Source organism: Solanum dulcamara, chromosome 1 (assembly GCF_947179165.1).
Source record: "Solanum dulcamara chromosome 1, daSolDulc1.2, whole genome shotgun sequence".
NCBI lineage: Eukaryota > Viridiplantae > Streptophyta > Magnoliopsida > Solanales > Solanaceae > Solanum > Solanum dulcamara.
The window spans coordinates 26,196,533-26,203,394 of record NC_077237.1 but is presented as its reverse complement, the minus strand read 5'-3'; the positions used below and the strand labels follow the sequence as shown (position 1 = coordinate 26,203,394).

Genomic DNA, 6,862 nt, shown 5'->3' with positions numbered 1-6,862 from the left:
AATAGATCCGAATCCTCTTTGGTGGTGGATGTTAAATCAAAGCAAGATCTTGACCCGACATTTATCTAGTTAAAGAAGTTGGTGAAGAAAAAGAAGATAGAGGTATATTTTCAAGGGGGATACGGGGTGCTATACTACCAAGGTCGGCTATGTGTTCCGGATGTTGATGGACTAAGGAGTTTGATCTTGATGGAGGCTCATAATTCTATATACTCCATTCATCCCGATTTGAAGAAAATATACCGAGACTTAAAAGAGTTATATTGGTGGGATAGCATGAAGAAGGACATAGCAAGGTTCATGTCTGAGTGTCCGAATTGCCAATAAGTGAAGGTCAAACATCAAAGGTCGGGTGGCCTAGCCCAAGACATTAAAATCCCTACTTGGTAGTAGGAAGATGTGAATATAAATTTTGTAGTGGATTTGCCTCATACCCAGAAGCGTCATGATCCGATTTGGGTAATTGTTGATAGAATGACTAAGTCGGCTCACTTCCTATCGGTTAAGACTTCTTATAGTGCCGAAGACGATGCCAAGTTGTATATTCGAGAGTTGGTGAGGTTGCATGGTGTGTCATTATCCATTATTTCAGATCGTGGTACCCAATTCACTTCTCACTTTTGGAGATCATTTCAAAAGGGCCTCGGTACTAAGATAAAATTAAGCACCGCATTCCATCCTCAAACGAATGGGCAAGCCGAAAGGACGATTCAAACACTAAAGGATATGTTAAGGGCTTGTGTGTTGGAGTTTAAAGGAAATTGGGATGATCATCTACTGCTCATCGAGTTTGCCTATAATAATAGTTACCACTCAAGTATTGAGATGGTACCGTTTGAGGCTTTGTATGGGAGATGATGTAGATCCCAAGTTGGTTGGTTCGAAGTAGGTGAGATGACCTTGTTGGACCCCGATTTGGTACTTGATGCTTTAGAGAAGGTGAAGATCATTAGAGAAAGGTTGAAGACGGCTCAAAGTCGTCAAAAGTTCTATTCTGACACTAGAAGAAGGAATCTTGAGTTTAATGTGGACGATTGGGTGTATCTGAAGGTTTCACCCATGAAGGGTGTGGTTCGGTTTGGTAAGAAAAGAAAATTGAGCCCTAGGTATGTAGGTCCTTATAGAATCGTGAGAAGTGTTGGCAAGGTTGCATATAATTTAATTAATTTAGATAACATTTATTAGTTCTAAATTTCAAGTACAAAATAACGGCTTGAGCGCTAGCTTTTATAGTTGAAATGAAGGGTTGATAGTAATGGAATGCTTTCATTATCTAAAATAAAGAACATCTGATTCAAATTTTGTCAATAGCATTTCTCTTATTCCCTTTCTCCCGTCGAATTTAGTAATATTAAAAAAATAAAAAAAATTATCATAATTTAATTTTCTGACCTATTTGTAATTGTCTATGATATATCTTTTATATGTTTAGGAATCCGTATATCACTAAGCAGGTTAACTATAAATTATTATGGTTAAGTCCAATATTTTTAACATAAACCTGCACATTTTTAAAAAAAGACACGTATTCTAAATATGATGGTAATTTACTATTTCCTTCGCTCCAAATACTGTCATATTTAAGTTTTTCAGAGTTAATTTAACTAATTTTTAGAATTACATCAGATTAGATTAAGTTAACATTTTAAAATTAAAATTGAAATATTCAAAAACGACAGAAAAAGTATTATAAGTTGCAATCTAATTTTCTCATATCATTTAAGTGATAAATATACAATTTAAAATGTTTATTCTCCTTTCAAATATTTTATAATTGTCAATTTTTTGACTTATAGTATTTTTTTATATAGTTTCTCAAATACATAAATATTATCTTTAAAAATTTTAAAATTTATGATGACTATCAAAATTTAATTTTAATTCTCGAAATCCAAAACTATCACATAAATTAAAATGAAAAATTCTTATTTTCTTGTACTGAAACAAAGAATCGTTTGTGAAAAATCTCCTTCCGTTTTCCCACTCTGCTTTGGTTCATAAAACCGGCACTTTAGTAAAATTTGGCAACTTATTTCTTACTGAAGAAGTTTTGAACCTATATAAAAGAGACTTCAAATAGTTTCTCACCGGAAAAACAAAAATTCAACCTTATTTTCGTTCAAATAACTGCGTACCAACCCTAACAAAAATCTATTAACACATTATATAACCCTCATCATATAAAGGCGTTAGATTCAATTAAATTTTATTATTCTTTTTTACCTATATACGTGACAATCACTTACAAATAGAATGTTGTCATTAGAATTTAAGCATACGTTAGGTTTTCGATTCCATCCAACGAATAGAGAGATGATCAACTATTCGAAAATTTTCATGCTCCATGGGATTTTGCCACCTACGGATTTTATTAAAGTAAAGGACCTATTTGGAGACTCCGATCCATGGCAGATTATCGATGAGGAGAAAACATGTTACTCCTTCCATCTCATTTTATATGACACCGTTTGACTTGGCATGATGTTTAAGATAAAAAAAGGAAGACTTTTGAAACTTGTGGTTAAAACAATTCTTAGATCTATTTGTGTCGTTGTAAATTATTTCATTGAGTGTAAAAGAGGAATTTTAAAGTTAAAATATTTTTAATTATAGTAAAGTGACAGAGGGAGTACTTTCTTTCGTAATTGAAGAGATTCAAGAATTAAACCAAGAAATTCTCAAGAACAATTGGGAAAGAGACTTGGAAAGGCAAAACAGGTGGTAATCCAATTAGAGATATCCAAAAAAGAAAACTACCATGGGATATAAGAGAAGTTTGAGGTATGAAAGTGATATAGAAAAAGATCAAAGTGAAAAGTGGCTCATGAAAGAATATTTTTTGCCAGATGAGTACATTAAAAAAAGTAACAACAAGGATATATTCGTTATTTGTAAAATCAAAGAGAAGAAAAAAAAGGAAAATAATCATAAGGAGGTTATGAAAGAAGATGTTGATGAATTAATTGATTTTCTATCAGAAAGTAATGATCAAGTAATTATCAATGATGATAACAATCAAGTTTAGGTTAATTATGAAGTGAGCACAAATTATGAAGCAAGTACAAGCACATTAAAAAATGTTCAACATGAATTATGGAGAATTAGGCTGATATATATGGTGGGGGGGGGGGGGGGGGGGGACCGTATATACTTCATTGTTATTAGTTATGTGAAGAAAAAAGAGAGTATAATTTTATTGCTACTAGCATTTATTGTTTGTTTGATGCAATTTCATGTTTATATATTTGCTTCAAAATCATGTGATTAGATGTTTGTAGTTTCTCTAATTGTGACACAATATAACTAAGATTAATTAATCATGTCATAATTCGATTCTTTCTAAGAAGTATGTAAATCAATTTCTCAAACAATACAACCATCATTGCTAATCAAATCTTAACTTTAACTAAGTTACGTTATGTTGACAAACTCTACTTAGTCAAAATATATCCTTACTGGTTTCAATAGTTTAGTGATAATTATTGAAGAGAAATATTTAGACAAATTCTCGTTGTTCCGTTTATTATTCTTCTAATTTACTTAAGGTTTATTTTGGCGTATGATAACTTTACGGTTAATTTTGTCGCCTTTCGCCGTCGAAAATATTGACCCAGTAAAATCCCACTAAGTGGGGTCTGGAGAGGGTATAGTATACGTAAACATCATTACTATCTCGGGGAGGTAGAGAGGTTGTTTTCGAAAGACCCTCGACTTAAGTGCATCAAACCCAAGTAAAAGAAGAAGAAAACAATGAAGAAAGTTTGGAGCATGAAGCGGTCTTGTGGATAATTCTCCGGTTCGGGTACCAAGGAAACGGAGCAAGAAAACGTATGCGCATCCGAACTATTAGCTTCACTAACGCACACCGGCAAGAAAGCATAGCCATTAAACTTTTGAACTTTAATTCCGATATAAGCAATCTTGGAATTATTTATCTCACTATTATAGTATTACTTTATATCATGCTCAAAAGGGAATAATAATTGTGGGATTAGTAGTCCAAGATAAAATAACAAATGACAAAGATGACCCAATAACTTTAAAGAAAGTCATTCTTGCTATTGGAGATAGTAAAAATTATATACATATTTATAAATAAATTTTCATTATGAATGAGGTAGTCTAAATAGAACTGTTAATGCAAAATAACAGTGCATTGGGACGTCCAGTAAATTAGTTTTCATTATTTTGATGAGTGAGATAGACAGATCTTAGTTGGTCGAGTCTGGCCTATGGTGATAAGACTTCTCCACGCTTACTAGAGGTCTCGTTTGAGCCCTGAAAATGGAGCAAGTCTTGATACAAAGTGTCTCCCTTTTAATATATCCCACTCAATGTGAATCTGAATTAATCAGACTGGTAGATACCGGCACCACCACAAGTGGCAGCAATGGTTCAGATTCTCATCATCTTCTACCTCCAAAAAAAAACACAAAGTTCCATATTGACCACAACAGTCAACACAATTGTTGTTTAGATGCATAAATCCTTGTTCACCCCATAGAATCAACAAACTCTAAAAAGTGAATTTAGAAGCCAAATACATCATGAATCATGATTCCCTATGCTCAATGTGGATTTTAGCTCTATCAATCTCAAACCAGCCTAGTGTAATAATTTCCACTCTAAAGTGGGTCAAACCCCGAGGTTCACGGGGTGAGCCATTTTCCATCAAACGAAAACTGAGAGATATTCAGATTGCATAATACATTTCAAAATCATTTGGACGACCTCAAAACAAGTAAACTGATGCTGCAGCAAGTTAGACCAAACAAGGAAATAAGTACCCTGTACAAGGGATGTTCTTAAGCATGTTAATTTTTTCCAATGACATCAAGTAACAGAAAAGCAGCATATTATTAGTAATTAAACAAGCAAAAATAGAAACCGCTCCACCATTCCAGAGGAGGGTGGTGTTCTTTAGTTCTTTAAGATTCAGTGATTACCTCACACATGACTTGCGGACTCCAGAGTAACTTGCATATCTGCAAGGACAGCAGATTGAAGAAAGGATGGACAGCTTCTTCTAAACTTAGATCACTATTGTTCCCAAAAATACAAGATCAACAACCACATAAGAGCATGGTGACATCATAAATGATTGATGACTTACCAAAATAAAAACATCAAAAACAAAGGGAGAAGAAGCAATGAAAAACTAGAGACAACCATCACTTAGGAAGAAACCAGCATTAGCAACACTGTGTAACTGACAACTGACCAAGTAGTCTTGCAAAGTACAATAAGAAGTTCTTGACCAATACTAGTCCTTTGGCATCCTTTATCCCCCTGTTATTCAGCAATTTTTGATATCATCCTTTATCCCTGTTATTCAGCAATTTTTGATATATCTTCATAATCAATAGCCTTGAGAATCTTCCTGTCATATAGTCCCCTCTCAATTCGTACTTCAGCACTAAAGTTCTTTGTATTAACTGCTAACAGTCTGGCATTTGTTGCACGATATGCACCTTTAACGATCCCAACAAGACCTCCAATTTGGGGAATTACAGTCTCAAGCTCTTCCTGATAAACCCGTAGAACATGCTTAGTTTCAATCATCTCAATCTCCCCAACATACTTACCAATAACCTTACGAACAATACCCTTCTGCTTATAGTAACCCTTGTCAGCCAAAGCCTTGCTCATAACCTTCACAACTATCCCAATGCATAACCAGTAATCTTTCCTATTACTCCGCTCCCTTTCTTCCTCTTCCTCTCTCATTATCTCATCCAACACTGTGCAACCTCCACGTTTACTACTCTTACCACTGTCCTTGTTACCTTTTCCTCTCTTCTCATTATATATCTCATCAAATACGGATTTTGAGCTTTCTGCTCTCTATTTCACAACAGATTTTGATGTCGAGCCTAATTTTAACTTGATCTTCTGCTCAGCCTCCAGTTTCGGATGCAACTCCAACACCTCCACAGTACCATCCATATTTCCCGCACCCATCAACTTCTCTGCACGCTCTCTTTGCTTCTTAATCTCCCTTTCCTGCTTCTCTTCATCTGCTAGGTCGGTCCTAATTCTCTTGTTTTTCTTTTTTTTCTTTGAAGAAAGTATCGGAGTCTTGATCAATATAGGTAATAAACCAACCTTTCAGGGTCTCTTCAACTTTACACTTTCCTATTTTTCTTAAGTACTTCACAAACTCAGTTAATGTCGCCCATTGAGTGGAATTCATATGGACATGGTGGCGATCAGCGATATACTCATTGTACATAACAGTTGCAGCAACACGACTAAAACAGTGACTACGCTTCATATGCTCAAGGAATAAACTCTCAAATTCCTCGGAATAGCCACCAACAATGCGATTAGGGTTCTAACCAAAGATTTCCATTTGACGTTGATGGGACTCACTCATGCAGTGGCACTTGAATCCATTTTCATCTCGGCATTGCTTTTGGCACATTTGGCAGTACTATCGCAGCTTCTGCAGGCCCTTTGCTTTTATTCGGTTGGCAATTGCCTTTGGAGTCAAGAAATCGTTTTTCCCAATTTGAATTTGGGAAGTTCAAATAGGTAGACTTCTTAACAATTACCTGAAAAAGTCACAACTCAACTTCAGTTCTTATGAGGAAAGAGTTAGCTGGGCATTACAGGTCAATTATAATCTACTCACCAATTACTAATGGATATGGCCTGTGTTATTATGAGAGTTGGGACTATTTTTTATTTAGCTTGTTTTTTTATGTAGATTGCACATAAAAAAAATTAATGTATGAAAGTTAATCGAATAACAACATTACCGGCTAACTGCTGAATATTCATTACATACAAATTAGAACAAAATATTTACTCAGATATGTGGTGGCAAGTGATACATTCTTTATATACATGACACTATAAT

General features: G+C 34.6%; 1 pseudogene; it reads right to left on the bottom strand.

Annotated features, from left to right (window-relative positions):
• Positions 1-4,838: 4,838 nt before the first annotated feature.
• On the bottom strand, positions 4,839-6,526 carry LOC129903338 (KIN17-like protein; annotated as a pseudogene).
• Between the last annotated feature and the right edge of the window lie 336 nt (positions 6,527-6,862).